The 22,883-nt window shown below is 41.0% G+C and overlaps 2 protein-coding genes across 2 annotated transcripts in view; one reads left to right on the top strand and one right to left on the bottom strand.

The window, feature by feature from the left end:
• Window positions 1-22,498, bottom strand: part of tmem175 (transmembrane protein 175) — a 101,142-nt gene extending 78,644 nt beyond the window's left edge. The window contains exon 1 of the mRNA XM_060907253.1: window positions 22,149-22,498. The gene's annotated coding sequence lies outside the window, so the exon portion shown is untranslated. The remainder of the gene's footprint in view (window positions 1-22,148) is intronic.
• The window catches only part of rasgef1ba (RasGEF domain family, member 1Ba), a 136,344-nt gene continuing 123,492 nt past the window's right edge, over window positions 10,032-22,883 (top strand). The window contains exon 1 of the mRNA XM_060907255.1: window positions 10,032-10,110. The gene's annotated coding sequence lies outside the window, so the exon portion shown is untranslated. The remainder of the gene's footprint in view (window positions 10,111-22,883) is intronic.

Genomic DNA, 22,883 nt, shown 5'->3' with positions numbered 1-22,883 from the left:
TGTCCAGGGTGTACCCCGCCTTTCGCCCGTAGTCAGCTGGGATAGGCTCCAGCTTGCCTGCGACCCTGTAGAACAGGATAAAGCGGCTAGAGATAATGAGATGAGATGAGTGTGGTACTGCTTAGAGTCCGACTGCCCGGCAGCTGCATAAATACACACGCAGTCCTAACCTGGAGCCAAATTAGAGCACTTAACACCAGAAACACTCAGACGCACCCAAGTCCTTCAATAATGCATGTCATATAGAGCTGGAACCACTTCAGTCTAATTACTGCATCTCTTATGTGCACTGTCACTGCTTCTTTGTTCATCTATGCCACATATAGTCACTTCTGTCTACATACTTTTTTCTAGACCCCCAGTCATGGTTCAGTGGGGTCATGGTCGCAGCTCCTGAATCATATGAAAGGCAGATGAGGTGATGTATCTTGACGCGCAGTCTCTAGCAATTATAACATGGTTCACAATTATAGAGTAAGTCCCAGCGTCAACATTTCTGAGCTGAAAGAGAAAGCAAGCAGCATTTCTGACTCCCTGTGAAAAATCAGGCATGCTAATACAAAGCTGAAGTAGTGCTGCATGCCGAGTTATCTTTCTAAGAGGCACTGGTTGCTTGGTTACAGCGTGCGGCCTCAGATATGTGTGTATGGAGAATCTGTCACCCGCTAGTCTTATAGAGGCAGTCTTCTTGTTACGTTGGGTGTGTGCGTACGTGTGAGCTTTTAAAAAGGCTTACAACCTGAGCCTGTGAAAGTAAAAGCATTCCTTAGGTAATGGACCATTGACGTGTGTGTGTGTGTGTGTGTGTGTGTGTGTGTGTGTGTGTGTGTGTAGCAATGAGTGGGTTATCAGGGAGGGTTCTCACTCAAGTTTCAGTCGCTGGAAGTCTAGCCTGTGGCAACAACAATGCAATGTGACTGAACATTTGGATTTGTTGCACTTTTACATTTTCAAAAACAATGCTGAGCAGATAATACAAAGACTGATTTGCATAATTTATACCAGGAGACGTCAACTGGTGGACCTTTGTCCTGATGCGATCCTAGCAAAGTGTTACAGTAGATTGAATTAGAAAAAAATCCTACAGTAGAGTTTAGAAATATGAAAAAAGCTGCCTATAGTTCAGCGGCATGGTGGTGCAGTGGTTAGCATTGTCTCCTTGTAGCAAGAAGGTCCTAGGTTTGAATCTGCCAGTTGATTGGGGCCTTTCTGTGTGGAGTTTGCATGTTCTCCCTGTGCCTGTGTGTTTCTGACCCATGCTGACCCATGACTGTGTACCAATCTACAGCACCAACCACATCATCAAGTTTGCGGATGACACGACTGTGGTGGGCCTCATCACTAACAACGATGAAGCCAACTACAGGAACGAGGTGAGCCAACTGGTCGAGTGGAGTAAAGACAACAATCTCTTCCTGAACATGGAGAAGACTAAAGAGATTGTAGTTGACTTCAGGAGAGGTCACTCACAGCATCCCCCTCTGACCATCGATGGTGCTGCAGTGGAGAGGGTGAGCAGCACCAAATTCCTAAGGGTGCACATTGCTGAGGACCTCTCCTGGTCCAACAACATCGCATCGCTGGCCAAGAAGGCTCAAACTTGCCTCTACTTCCTCCGCAAACTGAGGAGTGCACGAGTCCCACCCCCCATCATGTGCTCATTCTACAGGGGCACCATTGAGAGTGTCCTCACTGGCTGCATCACTGCGTGGTACGGAGGCTGCAGTGCCTCCTGCCGGAAGACTCTGCAACGCATAGTGAACACGGCCAGTAAGATCATTGGTACCCCTCAGCCCTCCCTTACGGACATCTATCACTCCTGTCTCACCCGCAGAGGCATCAGCATCGCTGGTGACACCTCCCACCCTTCACACTCACTCTTCAGCCTCCTGCCCTCAGGGAAAAGGTACCGGAGCCTCCGGGCCCGCTCCACAAGACTGCTAAACAGCTTCATCCACCAGGCTGTCAGGATGCCGAACTCTGTCCACTACCTACCCCCTACCCCTGGTCTGTAACACATTCATTCACATGAGAAAACTACCTCATCTGTTTGCACATCACACCACAAATATTTGCATTACTGCTGTATCTGCTGCGATTGCTCATTTGCACTACTGTCATATACACCTCGTAAGCTGCTCTTCTAAGCACCCTCTCCGTTATTGTACTGTATTGCACTACTGCTATTTTGTACATTGGTTGATTTTAGAGTGTATTTTTTATTTATATTATCTATATTTATATATATTGTTTTTCTTAATTTTTTATCTATATTCTCTATATTTATAAATATTTATATATATTGTTTTTTCATACAACCCCGATTCCAAAAAAGTTGGGACAAAGTACAAATTGTAAATAAAAACGGAATGCAATAATTTACAAATCTCAAAAACTGATATTGTATTCACAATAGAACATAGACAACATATCAAATGTCGAAAGTGAGACATTTTGAAATTTCATGACAGCAACACGTCTCAAAAAAGTTGGGACAGGGGCAATAAGAGGCTGAAAAAGTTAAAGGTACAAAAAAGGAACAGCTGGAGGACCAAATTGCAACTCATTAGGTCAATTGGCAATAGGTCATTAACATGACTGGGTATAAAAAGAGCATCTTGGAGTGGCAGCGGCTCTCAGAAGTAAAGATGGGAAGAGGATCACCAATCCCCCTAATTCTGCGCCGACAAATAGTGGAGCAATATCAGAAAGGAGTTCGACAGTGTAAAATTGCAAAGAGTTTGAACATATCATCAACTACAGTGCATAATATCATCAAAAGATTCAGAGAATCTGGAAGAATCTCTGTGCGTAAGGGTCAAGGCCGGAAAACCATACCGGGTGCCCGTGATCTTCGGGCCCTTAGACGGCACTGCATCACATACAGGCATGCTTCTGTACTGGAAATCACAAAATGGGCTCAGGAATATTTCCAGAGAACATTATCTGTGAACACAATTCACCGTGCCATCCGCCGTTGCCAGCTAAAACTCTATAGTTCAAAGAAGAAGCCGTATCTAAACATGATCCAGAAGCGCAGACGTCTTCTCTGGGCCAAGGCTCATTTAAAATGGACTGTGGCAAAGTGGAAAACTGTTCTGTGGTCAGACGAATCAAAATTTGAAGTTCTTTATGGAAATCAGGGACGCTGTGCCATTCGGACTAAAGAGGAGAAGGATGACCCAAGTTGTTATCAGCGCTCAGTTCAGAAGCCTGCATCTCTGATGGTATGGGGTTGCATTAGTGCGTGTGGCATGGGCAGCTTACACATCTGGAAAGACACCATCAATGCTGAAAGGTATATCAAGGTTCTAGAGCAACATATGCTCCCATCCAGACGACGTCTCTTTCAGGGAAGACCTTGCATTTTCCAACATGACAATGCCAAACCACATACTGCATCAATTACGGCATCATGGCTGCATAGAAGAAGGGTCCGGGTACTGAACTGGCCAGCCTGCAGTCCAGATCTTTCACCCATAGAAAACATTTGGCGCATCATAAAACGGAAGATACGACAAAAAAGACCTAAGACAGTTGAGCAACTAGAATCCTACATTAGACAAGAATGGGTTAACATTCCTATCCCTAAACTTGAGCAACTTGTCTCCTCAGTCCCCAGACGTTTACAGACTGTTGTAAAGAGAAAAGGGGATGTCTCACAGTGGTAAACATGGCCTTGTCCCAACTTTTTTGAGATGTGTTGTTGTCATGAAATTTAAAATCACCTAATTTTTCTCTTTAAATGATACATTTTCTCAGTTTAAACATTTGATATGTCATCTATGTTCTATTCTGAATAAAATATGGAATTTTGAAACTTCCATATCATTGCATTCCGTTTTTATTTACAATTTGTACTTTGTCCCAACTTTTTTGGAATCGGGGTTGTAATTTTTTTGTGTGTGTGTAATCTTTATCAGTTTTTTTTACAAGTAAGGTGAGAGAGAAACGGCATTTTGATTCTCCTATATGTCCTGGATATATAGATGGGGTTTACATTAGACCGTATCAGCGGCTTATCAGATTAACGTTTTTAAAACGATTAGTGTGCACACAGCAACACCAATACACGATTCACGTGCACACAGCAACACCAATACACGGATACGCTCGGCTCCGCAGGCATCCTGCGCTCCAAATCACTCTGCCCTGAACAGCGAGTGCCCTCTGGAGGGTGCGCACTCCGGCCCTGCGCAGCTCACAGAGCACGCGAGTATAGCGCACGAGCAGTGATTCGGGACTGAGCCGTTGTGTGTGTGATCTCAGTGCATATCACTTACCACTTGCAAGTGGAAGGATGGCAAGCCTAAAGACAATCATAACTACACAATGGGCAGTATTTGCATCAGTATTTGCAGTATTTTCATACTTTTATACTCTTTAATGAAAGGTGATACAAGGCGGAAGTCTGCGCCGTTTTTCAGCAGTCGCGTCACATGACCAACGCCAGCGAATCAGGAAGGTGGATGTCACAGTGACGTTGTCCAATGACGACGCCAGCTAGAGCTCAGCACAGCGTATCCGCGTATTCTCAATGTTTACACAGCACCGGACCAGACACGATCTGGATTGAATACGTGGACCCTGGCGGATTCCCGTTTCCCGGCGTTTCCAGGCGGTTTAATGTAAACGGACAGTGCATCCGCAAAGAAAACGAGACAGATACGGTCTAATGTAAACTTGGCCATAGTGAATTGACAATAAAGAATCTTTAAATCTTTCTTCCAGGTGCTCTGGTTTCCTCCCACAGTCCAGTGACATGTGGATTACATCAAATGGCTGCTCTGAATTGCCTGTAGGTGTGAATATGAGTGTGAATGGTTGTTCGCCTTTGTGTTAGCCCAGTGATAGATTGGTGACATCTCCAGGATGTACCCCGCCTCTCGCCCATTGTCAGCTGGGATTGGCTCCAGCTCACCCATGACCTGCATCAGACCAGAGCTTAGCTACAAGGCTAGAGAATCAGAAACGGGTAACTTTTCAGATTATCATAGATTTCTAAGATTATGAAGTTTTCAGGCCATCCATTTGTCTGTCTGTGCTTCTGTCTGAGATTCCTGAGAATGAGTAGCTGAAAATTTGTAAGATTTATGTGGAATTATTGCTGTAACCAGCAGATCAATTGATTCTATTTAGGAATTGATGAAACAGCAAGGTCATATGTTTGAAATAGTTTTTCTTCAATAGCTTCCTTCCTGTTTGTCATAGAGAGACATTCGCATTCAGGAACTCAAGGGCCATTTTCTGACCATGTTTCCCAGTGTTCCATCCATCTCTCCATCCGTCTGTCTGGGATTATTGCTGGTATGATATCTCAAGACCAAGTTTTTGGATGTTTGTAGGATTTGTATGGAATTATCATTATAACCAGGATATGAATTGATTAGGGCCCGAGCACCGGAGGTGCGTGGCCTCTGGTGTCCACTGGAGGGTGCTGCACTAAGGTGTAAGGCCCTATTGTTTTCCTAAGAATTCTTATCATTTATTTATTTATTTATTTATTTATTCTTCTTCTTCTTCAAGACTTGGCCATTTCTGAGGTGGTTCTCATGGGCGAAATTCATGAAATTTGGTACACACATCAGTCCTGATCACCGCCACTCAGAGATAGAGGCTTGGCCCCGGGTGTGTCCGGAGGACTTCATAGCGCCCCTACATGTCATTGAGACTTTTACCCACTATATAGTTTCACCTCTCCGTGCCAAATTTGGTAGGTGTGTGGGGTGCCGCAAGATGAACAAACTTGTAGCGTACACTGTATTAACCATACTCAACAGGAAGTGAGTTATTTTTGGTTTGGTGCATTTTGACGTGTTACATTTTGACGTTCTCCTCCTAGGCAATTCATGCCAGATTTGGTACACCGGAGGTTAGGGTGCATCAGTTGCCCCCTAAAAATGAAAAGTTCCTCCGATCATGATGCATTTTTGTTTTTATGTTCCTTTTGGTAAGAAAACACACTGGGTGAAATATTTTGACAAAATTCAAAAGTTTAATGGTGGCACCAGGAGCTCAAAGTTATGGAAAAAGCTGCCATTTTATGACTTTTATGACAAAATTTCAATCACTTTTCATGAAACATTATGGCACCTTATAGAGTATACCAAATATCTTAGATACACATTTTTAGTACATATTCTAAATATATCATCAAGCACAGTTTGAGTTTTAGCTGTTCATTGAATCATTGTTCAACTACTTTTAAACAATACAAATGTATTATGAATCACATTAATGCTTCTCAATCCCTTGCAAAGGTTCTTAACATGATCTCTGGGTCACAAGGAATCAATAAATGGAGTCCAACATTGTGATTCAAACCTTACGCGAAAACATAAAATAAGCGTTTTTTGGCAAAAAATGAACCTCATGGTGCCACCATTAGACTTTTGAATATGGTCAAAAAATTTTACAGGATGTCTTTATTGGTGAAAAGGAACACCCAAACAAAAATGCATCAGATTTTATGAAAGTGAGGGCAACTGATGCACCCTACCGGAGGTGCTTGGGCTCTTCATCACCACTTGCGGCTATATTTCTATTTTGGAATTGATCCAAGCAGGGTCAAGGTCACAACAAGTTCAAATATCAAACAGTTTATCATCCATAGTTTTCTCTCTGTTTGATGTATATTTTAAAGGAAATATGTAAATTATTAACGGGCAGTAATAGACTTGGTGATGGAGGGATCCCTGTCGAAGGCGTTGGTTTTGAGCTTTCTGTGATGCTAGTCAAAGTGGTAATGTGGAGCACCAGTATGAAACAAAACAGAACCACTTCCAACTGTCTTATTTATAGTCAAATAAATTATTAATGATCATCCATTAAAAGCTAAAAGCTGTTCTAAAAAAAGATGTTGGGGGAAAAAAGCATGAAAAGCAAACTCGTGTTGCTCTTTAGTCATGCTAGATGCTTTTCCAGACCTTTGTCAGAATTTCTTATATCTGGATCTTGCAAATGCTGATTATATAGATTGTTATTAGGGTCAATTCTGTTAGAATTTCTCACTTTAAAACTTTTGTAAAAATTTCTCAGTACTTATGTTTAAAAAACTGATTCAGGGAGTGATACATATAAATTCAGCTTGTATTCTCAGCAGCTTTGAACCTACTGTAGTCTCAAATACAAATTATTACAGGATGCAGAATATAATTAGATACAGAATCTGTGTGCTAAGCTAGGTAGATACTTTATCTAATAGTTATGAGCAAAATCATCTTTTTTTTGGGTGTATGGTATATGCCATGGAATTTAGTCTGTTAGCTATAATAATGTGACAATGCAAATTAAGATTTAGATACTGATACTGTGGATAATGTCTGTCTGTGACAAACTAGTTTACATTAAGTTGACTAGCTGATTAATTGCTAATTGTGCTATTTTTTTTTCTTGAGGAATATACATACCGCAGCATAGTGGAGCCAACTGGGCTGGAATGGAAATACGGACATGTTTCACATTCGTGATTCTTGCATATTTATAGATTTTTGCATTCTTTATGAAGGTAAAGGTGGAGAAATATTATTAGGCCATTTGTAGTAGTTTCTTGGACATTACAACATATTAAAGCATTTTATAAGTTAACATAGATCACTTTTATTAGTTTAAAATTACGTGTCCAGGGATACCTCGGTAAAAATGTCAGCTGTAATCCACTGCATTAACACTCAAGTTCATATCTGCAGTATGATGATACTGAAAACGTAAGTAATTAAGACATGCAAACAAGCATCAATGGCTATGTATGTTTTCTTTGCTCATTTACCAAAATATGGTGATATGTGTAGTGCAGGTATCATTTATAAAACAATTTATGCCAGCTTATGCCTACTCTGTCCATGCCTAACCCTTCATATATAGAGGATATTACACGGTGGTGCAAAGATATGAAGTTTATTTTCGAGTGGTGAACGTATTTCACGAGTGAGCAAAGCAAATGAGTGAAATATTTTTCAACACGAGAAGATAAACTTCATATCTTCGCACCACCGTGTAATATTATTTTTATTATCTGGCCACATCCACAAAAAAGTAATTTTAATTTTGAACCATTTCGCCATTTTTGACAGTGCGTGCCTAGTCAGCAGGAAAACACTGGGAGTGACGCCATCGGAGTGAAATATCGGGAATTATTATACATACAGGACACTTTTTTCAATGGAATAAAAACATGTATTCTCTTCCCTTCTAGCGGGCTTCATTCATTTGGTTTGATAGCATACAATATTGTTATCATATCGCTTATCCTATGTGTATTATGTCATTCTACCCAATGGAGAGTGAGCGTTGAATATGGTTTACAATATTGCATGGTTGTCAAGACAACACGATGTCACACGTCGGAGCTGATGTGAATATTCAGCGAGAAAGTTTTCTACTGCGCATGTGCACAAGCATTTGTTTGCCGGCAGCGCCTGTAGTAAACTGTCGCAGTGAATTGAAAATGCCGTAAGATACGCATTACACGTGAAACTTCCGTGCTAGCGAGCGACTGTGACAATTTGTAAACAAATTTATAATTTTCCGTTGAATGTATAATAATAATAATAATAGTGTCTGGCTTTTTTGTAGTATATAAGATATATTTCATTCAGCTAGCATGACACTGAACTCGTCTTCGACTCATTCAGTATCATGCTAGCTGAATGGAATATATCCGATATACCACTCAACGCCAGCCAATATTATTTAAATATGTCACTCAGACCTGCGATGTATTTCATATGAAAAATGCGAGTTTTTCAACACAAGAAGATAAACTTCACATCTTCAAGCCAACATGTGATTTTCTTTTTATTATTATATAGACACATTCACAAACAAAATTTTGAAATTTAAAATTCGCAGTGCTAGGACAACGTTAAAAATGTTCAGTATTTCTATTTGTGGAGTAAAGCTATGGAACAGTTTGAATGTGGAGCTCATGAAATGTACAACTATAAACCAGTTCAAAAAAAGGTATAAGGAACAGATCTTTATGAGGTATAGGGAGGAGGAATTACAATAACTTTCTATTGATAATATAAGTCTATATATGTGGGTATGGGTACATACGGATATATTATATAAAATGTGAGTATGTATGTATAGTGCATAATTGTATATAATATATAAGCATAATATGCATAATTATGATATGGGTGTCTGTGTATGTATGGATGTGTATAGTTATAGGTATGTGTATATGTATGTACTGTATATATGTATTGTATGTGTGTATACTGTATATGCATAACATAAGTATCTGTATATATGATTTGATTTGGTCGATATTATACCATGTTGGTATGTCTTGGTATGTTTTTTTTGTTTGTTTGTTGCTTTTGTTTTCTTTTGTATATATAGTTTATTATGGCGGAAAGTGACGTTTGATTAGCGGTGGTATAGAGGGTTAGGATTTGATAAGTTATTTACTTCTTCCTAATCCTTTCCGAACATTATTATGTTACTGCCTTGTGGCTACGCTATTCTGTTTGTTTATGACGATGTTTTGATTATTGCATTTTTTATTTTTGTTTTTTTTTGTTTTTATATCTTCTTTACTGTTCGGAATCAATCAATCAATCAATCAATCAATCAATCAATCAATCAATCAATCAATCAATCAAAAAGTACCCACATTTATCTAAGTAATTCATCAATTTCCTCACAAGTGACATAAAGATTTATGTCACCATTTTGGTTCTCCATGTCCCGGATGTAGCACGCATGAAAAATATGTGTGGCATATTTCCAAGTAAAACACTCGTGTCTATGTAATAAAACCATTCATGGGACATTTGTGTCAATTTGGTATTTGATATTGATATACTGCATTCAGATATGTTAGGCTTTAGTGGAGTGACTTGCCCAAAGCTGAATAGAAGAATGATATCATTTGGGATTGAACCCCTGGTAGATGTCAGAGAAAGTGATTTCACAACTACACACAGTATGTGTTTATACATGTCTATTAGTGAACCATGTAGGAATTTGTTCCCTACTCTTTCCACCACTCCTCCATTAGAGAGAACAAAAATATGTACAAGAATAATAATCAGTTTCTTTTGTTCTCCACAGTGCAGAAGTCAACCCCATATCGGATTGAGGCATGTCTCCAAACAGCAGGTATGTAAAACCTCTCAAACTGAATGGAAAGTCACAAAGACAACCGTCTCCTTAAAGGGGAACCGAAGTCATTTTTAACTTGCTTTATTTCTTAATTAACGTGTTATTCAATTACGTTTTCGGTTTTATTAACCTTATATCGTGACTCGTATTGGCATATTATATTACACTTATCAGCCTTTTCGGTTTTTAGCCATGTTGAATGTAGTTCGTTTGGTCCACGTCAGGCGTCGCTTATCCGTGCAATCTTCACGAGACTCGTGCGAGAATTCAAACGTGAAGAGTCAGCGCCGCCATTTTGAAAACTGTTTACACAGCGGCCAGATCGCCATATCATTCCAATTTAGATTAATTTCGAGATTTGCCAGCTTCATCAGTGATGGAGATTATTCCACACGACTTCCAACCAACGTGGAGTAGAGAAGAGTTGGAAAGACGACCGGATAAGGACGAGTCCGTCGTGCTGGTATTTACGTCATTACTGTCGCACAATTAAAACGTGCCAGATCAGGCGGCTGGTGGGTTTTCAAAATAATAAATATATGCATGTATTTTTGTGATAAATACATATTATACTGAGCGCATTTCCCACATAATCCTCACTAAGGTTTCGGACAGCGCTACAAAATGGCGTCTCCACTATATAGTGCCTTATATAGTGAGTAGGGAGCGATTTCGGACACGGAAAACTTCCAGCTTGATTACATCAGCATTCGAAAGAGGGCGCGCGCGTCTTTTGACAACGTTGGCAGATGTTGGTCACTTTGATTTCCGCTGTACGTTTTACTTCCGTCCTACGACGTCTCGCACAGGTCTCAGTGAAGCTCGTTTACGGCCATTGCTTTGACATATGGACTGATATATTGCATAGCATATTTCAAACACTCATAACTTGCTATAGCAGCGACAAAATAGCTGTTAGAAATGCGTTCCCATATTTTATAAAATGAGATGAATAGAATTTTGATAATGAAAAATTTGCCTTTAGTTCCCCTTTAAGGCAGAGAAAATCATGCTCATATGTACTTATTGTCAAACTTATAAAGAATTATACTGTTAACTGATGCATTTAATTGTCAAAAACAACTAGAACTGTATATGATTCATCAGTGGTGCATAAAGTGTCTAATTCACAATAATTGTCTGGCAAATTGCTTAATTATGTAAATGAGGCAGTCAAGTGAATTTTGATGAAAAAATTTCCCCCATGCTTGGCGGGAGCATAACTGAACTCTATAAGTGAGCAGAAACAAGCTCTTGATCAGAAGGCATACCTTGCTTCTGTTCCTAAAACACACACACACACACACACACACACACACACACACACACACACACACACACACACACACACCACTCAGGTAGTCAAGCTCTGGAGGCTCAGCTTTGATCCTTACATGAGAGAGAGAGAAAGAGAGAGCGAGCGAGAGAGAGAGAGAGAGAGAGAACTTTTCAGAATGCTTGAATGCAGGCTTTCATCCTGCTGTATTCAGATTCTCGTTCTGGCAGAATACCTTTTTTTTTTTCCTTTCAGAGAACTGGGCACTGAATATAACTCAGTTTTGGGTTTAATCACAGATCACAGTTACAGCCTCCCCCCGATGCTTTTTTGGGGGTTGGTCATGTACATCTGATTAAATGTGGGCTACTTTTCGTTCCCTTTCTTTATGAGACCTGCAGAAGTGACTCATATACGTGGATGGATTTTTTTTCACTGTATCCATTGCAATCTAGCTGTAAATATTATGCAACATTCATATAAAAGTTATGATTTAGGCCCTGTCCACACGGCAACGGATTCAGGTGAATCTGATAAAATTGTTTATCGTTTCGGCCTGGCGTCCACACGGCACCGGCGTTTTGGGTGCCCAAAACGAAATCTTTTGAGAACGGGTTCCAGAGTGAAAAAATCTGGCAACGTTGCCGTTGCGAAGTCGTCTGGATGAGTAGAACGGATTTGTTTACGATGACGTCACAACCACATGACTGTCAGTGCGTCACGCCGGGTAGAAGTGTAACGAACTCGATGCGAGTTGTCAACAAAGCCTATAACTTGGTTCATGAAACGCGCTTACAAAATATTTTCACTGTGAATATTTATTGTGTAATGGTGCAAAGTGAGAGAGAGAGAGTGAGAGAATAGCCCTTAAGCTGGGCATACACTGTGCGATTTTTTCAATCGTGGTATTCAGCTGCTGCTCACACTGTACGAGTGAATCGCAGGGGTAAACAGCACGCAGCTTACGATTCCTGTTCTCACACTATACAATCCGATGCTCGGATGCGATGCTCGGATGCGATGCTCAGGATTTCAAACAGGTTTGATTTTCATCCGATCGATCGGGAGGAGGTCGTGAGGTGTTAATCACTTGTCGTTACCCCATGTATACTACACGAGCCGAGACGCACGATTGAGCCAAAACTCGGCCCGATCTCCAAAATAGTCGCACGAGTGAAAATTGTGTCAAAATCGGGCCAAAAATCACACAGTGTATGCCCAGCTTTAGGGCAGAGTCTTTAGTCCAAACACTGCGGAAGCAGTACCAAACCGCGCACCGCCCGTGCGCTTTCCAAAAACAAAAACAATCCCGCCAGCAAACATAGGAAAAAAAAAAGGAGCGATCTCACCTCTTCAGATGTTGGTTTAAGTCCGACAATACATTCCTCAAAAAGGGCGTAGAAGAACAAAGTAATCCATCAACGTGTAGCATTCAATTTATTCCGGACCATTAAAGAATTCTGGAGGATATCAGAATGTTGGCGTACCGGCTTCCATCTACCCCCATTCATTCCTCTTTCCGCATCTTTCGTTTTACGCTACTGATTAATAATCAAAACTTTATGTGGCTAATGCTACAGAAGAAGGGGTTTATGCACATGCGTCTACTTCTTCTATTGTTCTGGTGTCTCCGATGGGACCGTCTTACAGCGCACGTAGAGGTGTGGCATGTGTATTGCATCGTTTTCAGCAAGCGTTGCGTTGCCATATGAACCTGAAATTTTACTGATCCGTTGCCCATGTGGACGCGATATTTAAAAAAAAAAAAAAAATCTAGTTGCCGTTGTCGTGTGGATGTAGCCTTAATTTTATGTGGTGTAATGAATAACACCCTCAGTGCTCAAGAGGCTTTCAAGGACCATCGTTTGCACTGCAAGGGTCTTGTATTTCACTTCATGCTCATTGTTTCCTGTGAAGGCTGGGACTGGGGTTTTTAACATGGACTGAATGAACTCACCTCTCGGTTGTTCGTCTCGACTGACACGTCTCGTGAAAACTGTGCAGGACGTGCAGGACAACTTCTCCTAATAAAATATTTTATATATCTTTTATACATCTTTATGAGCAAGAGAATCTATACATGACAAATTGTAGTTAAATGTTAAATATGTGTTTTTTTTTAAACTTTCTAATATTAAATACTGTCAATGCAGTCATTTCTTACTGAACGATGATTCCATTCCCTTTTATTTGATTAAATATACCTTGGATTTATGGACCCAGGTTATAACCTTAAAAGACAAATCGGACAAAACCGCACAGCAGTAATCCTGCAGCATTCAGGAACTGGTTGTTGTGGAGATTTTAATGGCCATAGACACCACTTCTTCTCCCTCCCATGTGCCCCTGCTCTTAAGACTGTATTCTTTTGTTCCTATTCCCATTTAACAAGGGACAGAAAGTGGATTCTTCACAGAGAAATACCTTTGACAGGCTCGCTAGAAATGGCTCATCACATACAAGGAATCGTCCAGGGACAGTCCTGAATCTTGGCCAAGCAGACAGATCTACTGAATTTGTATTGCTCGTTTATGTTGACGAGTGTCTAGCAATGTGATTTATCTGCCTTGAATATAACAAACAGAACAGGGTTTTGATGGCTCTTCCTAAACCACCACACTACCTTAGGATTAATTCAAGACGATGACAACCGAACACACTAATAATGTGTTCTGAGTTCAGATCACATCATGTGTTAATGTAAATTAGTATAAATATGGAGGTGATTATAAAAAAATCACGCACGTTGATTGGTCTAGAGATTTGGACTGTTTCTCGATAATCACCTCGAGCGACTCGGCAAAATGGTGACCAGTCGCTTCGTCACCGTAAGTGACGAAGTGACTGGTAACAGAATGCTGTCTTTTTTTCATGGTCTATCAGATATATTCCATTCAGCTTGCATGATATTGAACGAGTTGAGGACGAATTACAAACGATGAAAGAAAATGCTGTTCCTAAAAGCACTAAAGATGCTAGAAGTTTGGTCTAAAACTATTCAAAGGGGAGGTGGAATTGGGATATGTTTTATCGAATTTCAAAACAGTCTTTTATGTGACTCGTATAGATAAGTAACAGAAGTCTGCGAGCACCTTTATTACATTTGCATGCCACTTTTGAAGATTGAAATAAATGATTTTTTAAAAAATAATCACCTGTGTATTTATACTAAAACAATTAGCCACCTCAGGCTCAGTGAATATCAGTGAATAATAACGTTGATTTCGTCTCGGGTATTATTTAAATAATATTGGCTGGCGTTGAGTGGTATATCAGATATATTCCATTCAGCTAGCATGATATTGAACGAGTTGAGGACGAGTTTAAAATCATAAGTTTCAAGTCAAGTCAAGTTTATTTTTATAGCATTTTAACAATATCATGCTAGCTGAATAAAATGTATCTGATATACCACGAAAAAAGCTAGCCAATATTATGATTATACATACACGTTCCTTTCACGTGTTCAGCATGTCTTTCTCTTTCAAAATTCTCTCAAAATCGTATTTAACAAGGAAAACCTGGTGGCTGTGTTTGTTTACAAATTGTCACAGTCGCTCATAGCACGGAAGTTTTACGTCTCCGATGTGTCTCTCTTCCAGTTTTTCGATGTCCGTTGGTATGTTTTTCTCTCGTAAATATGCATGAAGAATATCTGATGAAGTTTTGGTAGCCTTTCAGGTGTTCAATGCATCTTTCTCTTTCCTGGTGAACAAAGAAATGCTTGTGTGCATGCGTGGCAGAAAACTTTCTCACTGAATATTCACATCAGCTCCTACATATGATGTCATGTTGTCTTGACAACCATGCAATATCATAAACCTGGGCTGCCAACTCTCACGCAATGAGCGTGAGACACACGCATTTGATTGTCTTCGCACGCTCACACGCCATACCTCCGATTTCTCACGCTAGAAAAAAAATCTAGTTTATCTATCTTATCTAGGCTACCCATTGCGTCACGCCAACCACTTGAGATTGATCAATTATGCCTTACGCATGGCTAAACAGGCAGAGAGGTGTTCCCTTCTGTACACACTCCCCTATGGTAGGTGGCGCATCTAATGATGCTGCACTCGCCGGAAGTTGGATAATTGCCTACCGTCAATTTAGAGGGAGAGGAGAGAGAAGAAGGTATCCGAGTTGAAGACGGGTGTCTCAGACAGGTTTGTACATATGCACGCCAATGTGTGGTGTTACTGGCGTAATTATGAACTTATATAAAGTTTCTTAATCGTTTTAGCCTATAAGTGTTGTGAGAATATTTAATGCCATATCGAGAGCTGTGTACTAGGCATGCTAAATCATTATAGGCCTACTGCCATGCCGCAGCCTCTATCTTCCCCAACAAGCAGCACGGGAGAGCACCTAAATAGCACACGTTTATTAAGGCGTATTTTTAGTTTGTTTACTGTATGTTATCATACTTTATGACTTTATTTGAAGCCATACTGGAAATGTTGTAAAATAAAGCAAGTAAGAGATAATATTACAAATGCAAGAAGAGCCATTAGCCACCATACCTATTGTTTATTTACAGGGTATTTATTTTTAATTATTTATGATGTATATAATTGCTCAGTTAAAGTAAATAAAGCATGGTCACCTGTAATATCAAAGAACTTGAACTTGTGAATAATTAAAAAAAAAGACAGAGAACAATATACTGAGGAGACAGGGTTTCAAAGAGGGCAAGACAGGTAGAGAATATTTATCAGATAACAGGCCCTGACGAATGCTCTATTACTAATAAGAAACATAGATAAGAAATAAATTAATAAGAAATATATTAATATAGCTTATTTAAGTATGACCAAAATTTTTAAGCCCAACTTTGTGTGCACATTCCCACCTATGGCCAAGGTTCAGCTTTTTGTGTTTCAGTACTGTTCAAACATAATCATTTTAATGTTTCTTGTAGCACATGCACATTTTGCTTACTGTTTAAGCATTTTATTTGTTCTTTTGCTGTTGATATTTTTCCCCATGCCAATCTTCTGCTGAACCCAGTGGTGGGGAAAGCCCTTAAATGCATAATGAATAGTCAGTGAGGGACAATCTTATTTTTTGCAACAGTTATTAAAAACTTAACATTTAGTTTCAATTCAGAAGGTGTTTAGGCTTAGCTGATGAAATATTTTCAAACATGAACTTGCCTTTAAATCTGAAACACAGGTCTATAGGGCTACAGGAACATTGGCAGTCATCTGTAGTTTTCTAGTGTGGGGGCTTTTAAGCCAAAACTTGGTGCTTTTGTTGGCCACAAGCTGAAGGCCTGGCAAGTCAGGGTGTGTAAGAATGTAGGTATGGCACAGCAGGCCACTCCAAAAATCCACCAGAATGCAGGAACATCTACTAAATCCAAAATCTCAAACCCCCCCATTGTCCATCTCCAGCTGGACGACCCACAAACAAAACACCAGAATGCAGAGGGACAAGTGAATATCAAACTGAATACAAAATTCCCACTTACTGCATGGTGTGCGGAAAAATGTTGCCGTCGACCCCCCCCCCCAAAAAAAATCTCACTCCAAGGAATTTCGAAAAGTTGGCAGCCCTGCATAAACCATATTCAACGCTCATTCTCCATTGGGTAGAGTGACGTAATACATGTAGGATAAGCGATATGCTAACAATATTGCATGCTATCAAACCAAATGAATGAAACCCGCTAGAAGGGAATAGATGTTTTTATTCCATTGAAAAAGTGTCCTATATGTATAATAATCACCGATATTCACCTCGCCTTCGGTGAATAATTGTTAAATATGAACAAGTCCACGTTGAGCAAATTAACAGTCGTACTTATTACATCCTGTGACCTTTTATGACCCCATGATAAGATTCAGTGCTGGTGCTTGTTTTCATATGTTTCTGATTATTTAAGTAATAAACCATATGCGGTAAAGTTTAATTTTGATTCCATTGTGAAAAACAAGGTCACTTTTTGTCATCATGTAATTGCATACCATAAATTTATTATCGTTTTTTTTATTCTAAACCTGAAAATATTACATGTAATTAATTACTTAGACCCTGGTGGAGAACAAGCTGTAAATTCCAGTTTTTAATCTTCTAGAAATAATCAGTGTGATAGAAATACAACAAAGTGCAGCTGGTTTAATGACACAAATGACTTTTCACTGGATTTCCAAGGGTCAAAGTCAGTTCAGGTCCCACCCAGACAATATCATGATTGTATTTTCTAAAACTGCAGCTGGCATTGCCAATTTAATTATTCCGTCTATCCTTTACCCTGAAACAGTGACAGTGACGTAGTTTAATATGGTGGCACAAAACAAAGACTTCTCTGTATAATATACAGTACCATTAAAGACAGTACTCCCTTGGTGTATCAGTGTATTTGTGAATTTGTGAAGGATATTTGTTTATTGCACAAAAAATATTTAGTTAGTCTCAAAACAAATTAAAAAAAAAAAAATCAGTGCTTTTGGTTTATTATAAAAGGACCTAAATTGGGTCCAGAGAGAATGAACAGATAAAATGAAATGCTCTCTACCTCTAGGATCTAATTGATTGATTGATTGACAGCATTTTAGAGACCTGATAAATATGTGACAATAATGTGAATCATCTCATCTCATTATCTGTAGCCGCTTTATCCTGTTCTACAGGGTCGCAGGCAAGCTGGAGCCTATCCCAGCTGACTACGGGCGAAAGGCGGGGTACACCCTGGACAAGTTGCCAGGTCATCACAGGGCTGACACATAGACACAGACAACCATTCACACTCACATTCACACCTACGCTCAATTTAGAGTCGCCAGTTAACCTAACCTGCATGTCTTTGGACTGTGGGGGAAACCGGAGCACCCGGAGGAAACCCACGCGGACACGGGGAGAACATGCAAACTCCGCACAGAAAGGCCCTCGCCGGCCACGGGGCTCGAACCCCGGACCTTCTTGCTGTGAGGCGACAGCGCTAACCACTACACCACCGTGCCGCCCAATGTGAATCATAATGTTAGCAATCAGTTAAGAGGTGGCTGTTAGGAACCTTCCTCAAACGCCTTGAATAATTAATTTAAAGTAGCACTGTGAGAAAACAATTGTTTTAAAGCCAAAATGAATTGATGATGGATTCATCTATAGACATGAAGCATATCTATGTAACGGTCACATCTGCTCATGTTAATAAGTCTGATTAGGTTGGAAATCCCAGTACGCTCATAAATCAAACCCGTGCAAACTTATTGATTTTACCCTTTTCATGTCACAAAGGCCTGAGGATTTTAATGGCCATCATTAGACAAGAGCATGCAGCACTGCGTCTGCCAACACTCTACTCTAGATGATTAGAAACAGGAGGGCAGACTTGATTATATCTGTCTGAGACTTGCTTCTGCTTATTGTCTGTCACTAACAGCAGAGCTAAGATTAGCTTTAGCAACCTGTGTCTGGCTGCAGGGTAACACTGGGGTGGTTTCACATGCAGGGTGGAAGTGAGATAGAGAAGTGATGTTGAATGAAATGAATAGAAGTCACAGATATGAGTAAAGTCAATAAAGCCATCTGAAACGCATCTATTTGATCAAATAGTCAGAAATGACCATTATATTTGCATTGTTTACAATGCAGTAGTGGTTAGCAATGTTGCATCATAGCAAGAAGGTTCTGGGTTCGAGCCCAGCAGATGATAGGGGCTTTTCTGTGTAGAGTTTGCATGTTCTCCCCATGTCTGCGTGGGTTTTCTCCGGGTGCTCCGGTTTCCCCCACGGTCCAAAGACATGCGGTTAGGTTAACATGGGGCAGCCTTGGGCTGAAGTGCCCTTGAGCAAGGCACCGAACCCCCAACTGCCCCCCAGGTGCTGTAGCATAGCTGCCCATTGCTCTGGGTATGTGTGTGTGCTCATTGCTCACTTGTGTGTGTGTGTGTGTTCATTGCTTCAGATGGGTTAAATGCAGAAGAGGAAGTTTACTGTGCTTGAGTGTGCATGTTACAAATAAAGCCTTCTTCTTCTTCATCAGATAAGTTAATATTTCTCCCATTTTGTAAAATGGTTTGGTGTAGAGCTTGCTAGGACAAGGTAGGGCAATGTCCATTATGCAAATGATTCTTTGTTCCACAACTGCTAACGAATGCATACCCCATTGGTTTGGTTGGTTTGCACAGTGATACGGAGGTTTTTAAGGGAAGAAACTGTTTCTTTCCTTGGTAGAAGACATCAGAAAATCCAGACGAGCACAAGCTCAGCTGGTGGTGATCCAGACCTGTCTGTCAGGAAAAGGAAAACAACAAAAATCCAGTATATCTGATGATCTGATGGAGAGTTGGAAATCTCTGCAGTTGAGAAACCTTGAGTAGAATCAGAACTCCACCATGCTGTCAGTTCCGTGTTACACAGTCTTTATAATGCATTAAGGCATGTGCTCTATGTGTACTCTATGCCAAGCTATGTCACTGAGTAACAAATGTCTGTTTAATAGTATAAAAGTAATCATGTGAGTGATTAGAGAAACCCAGCACACCTGGGTTACACCAGAATGCATTTCTTCTTCTTCTTCTTCTTCTTCATTAAAGCCAAACCTTCCATAAACATTGCCAGCTTTTCTGGCATCAAAAACACACTGTTTTACACTCAAATCTGACCAGTTCCAGTCAGGTGTCCTTCAGTAGCAACCAAAAATCGCCTTTAAACAACTGTAAAACATCTCATCTCATCATCTCTAGCCGCTTTATCCTGTTCTACAGGGTCGCAGGCAAGCTGGAGCCTATCCCAGCTGACTACGGGCGAAAGGCGGGGTACACCCTGGACAAGTCGCCAGGTCATCACAGGGCTGACACATAGACACAGACAACCATTCACACTCACATTCACACCTACGCTCAATTTAGAGTCACCAGTTAACCTAACCTGCATGTCTTTGGACTGTGGGGGAAACCGGAGCACCCGGAGGAAACCCACGCGGACACGGGGAGAACATGCAAACTCCGCACAGAAAGGCCCTCGATGACCACGGGGCTCGAACCCGGACCTTCTTGCTGTGAGGCGACAGCGCTAACCACTACACCACCGTGCCGCCCCACTGTAAAACATATTTACAATAAAATTCGCTATGTTACATGATATCAAATAATATGCTTTCAAAAACAAGTTACAATTGAGGCAGGATACAACTCAGCTTAAGGTTAATTCTCTCCAGCTGTAACTCAGTGCCTTAACAACTGAGTGACCACAACTAGCTGGCATTGGCTCACCCACTTCCACTGAATCAGTAATAATAATAATAATAATAATAATAATAATAATTTCAACTTATATCATGCCTTTCTCACACCCAAGTCCACTAAAAGAGGGTCAGGATGTAATTCCAGTGGTGTAGCTCCCCACAATCCCACCAAAAGGTGCACAAGGGTAAATCCCACACCGCCTGCACAGCTGCCACGCCACCACCAGGCAACATCGCTCAGAACACCGCGCCATGGATCCACAAACCGAGCACAGAAGCACCACTACGCAGAGCGCTGGTACATCCCAAACCACCTGCACAGCCACCGCGATGCAATGCCACCGGGCAACATCTCTCGGAACACTGCACCAAGCACAGAAGCACCGCTGCACAGAGTGCTGGACAACCCTGATGTTAAAAAAGCAACAAGCTCACTGCAATCCATAGTGAGAAGCACAGGCATCACCCATGGCAGAATAAGGCCTGAAGGAAACCGACGTCCAAAACTGGGTCCGGAGCTACACCCCAACCGGCAGACAAAACATTCAAACAAAGCACAAACATCAAACTATACAAACACAAAAAGGAAGACAAAGGAAAAAAAAGAAAAATAAAAAGCTCTGGTGAGAAGCCCCTTTTTGTAGCCCCTTTTTGCACAGCCTGTTCTTACGCCTTTATTCCATCTTGTGTTCTGTATGCAGTGTTGAATGTGAAACGTGGGTGGATGGGGGGTGTCTGTGTTGTTCCACCTCTGAGCTGGAACAGTTGGTAGTAACAGAGTCGGAATCAACGTCTGAGTAAAAGCCGGCACAGCGGGACAGGGGTGTGAAGTTTTTGACATTGACATTTTATTTTTTGAGACCAACGCAAATTCAAATGTCTCTGTCTACGGTTTCTAAGGGCCACATGCCTTTCTGACTCAAATCTCTTCCTACTTCTCTTCACTTTCTCCTCACATGTTTCTGATTGCGCAAACATGTGGCTTGCACAAGTCTCTCCATTCCTCTCTTCCTCATTACCTCTCTCTCTCTCTCTCTCTCTGAGAGCCGGGTCAACTAAAGTATGCAAACGTTATATGTATTGAGGCTGTTGCTTCTCTTAAACATGAATTGTTTAACAGAAGTGATTACATGTTGAATATGATGCCCTGCAACTTTGCATATATTTGAAGAGCGGTACACAGAAGCACCTCAACACTCAGGGCCCGTTTACACGAGGACGCTGTCGGGTAAAAACGACTAAATATTTTATCAGAAGTGCCTTTCGTTTACACGAGGACGGCGTTTCCGAGGCTGAAAAACGGATAAAATTGAAAACGCCTTCCAGAGTGGATAAGTTAAAAACGGCCCCCGTTGCATATCCGTCTAAACTACCCAATACGCGAAACTCTGCTCAGATCTGCTCACGTCGGGTACGCGTTTACGTCATACATATGTCATATACTGCACATGCCAGCCCGGGAAGTAAGAAAGTAAGTAAAAAAGTAAGAGCATGTCTGATTACATCGATCCAATGGACCTTCAAGCTGCTCTGTGTTTTAATGCAGTAGATGTGTTTTCCTGCTCACCCGCCCAGCTGGAGCTCCTCAGTTTGGTGTCGCCAAGTTACACACACACGCACGCGCGCGCCGCGCCGCCTATTCAAGCCGCTCGTGAAACCATAAACCCGAGACTGAAAACAAAACTAGCAGCCGAACGGGTTTATTTTGCTGAGATGGACACTGCCTTTTCTCTTCTTCACCGAAACAAGAGTGAGTGTTACTTAATAAAGGCAGATTAAAAGAGTTTCGGTTTGCTCCTGCTCCTCCCTCGAGCACTACAGTACCTCAGCCGGACCGGTGTTCTGTAAAGTTATCCTAGCAAGTTCTCATACAGACCGTTTTATTATTCAAAACAAGTCATTACAAATTATTTGACTCGGCCAAAGACTCGACCAATAAGCACAAAACATAAAAATCGGCAAATGCGTGAAATTCTCACCGATTTTCTATCAGCCCAGCTGATCGGTGGGACAAAACTACTGTTGAATTTTCCTACCCTCCTGGATTTCGCGCATGCTTGGTAGGATAACTTGACAGAACAGCGGCGCAGATGTGCAGATCAGACAAGACAGAAGACGTTGCGCATGCGTGCAGACATAGCGGAGACATTTATGCGTCACCGTATAGACGCAGATTTCCTCCTTGAAAACGGTCGTGTAGACGCGGAAAAAAGTGAGAACGAAAACGGACTTTTGCGTTTTTGTTTTATACCGTCCCCGTGTAAAGTGGGCCTCAGGCTACATCCACACGGCAACGGCAACG

The sequence above is a fragment of the Neoarius graeffei genome, chromosome 24, assembly GCF_027579695.1.
Source record: "Neoarius graeffei isolate fNeoGra1 chromosome 24, fNeoGra1.pri, whole genome shotgun sequence".
Classification (NCBI taxonomy): Eukaryota; Metazoa; Chordata; class Actinopteri; order Siluriformes; family Ariidae; genus Neoarius; species Neoarius graeffei.
Note: the sequence above shows the minus strand (reverse complement) of the source record. Positions and strands in the feature narration are given on the sequence as shown.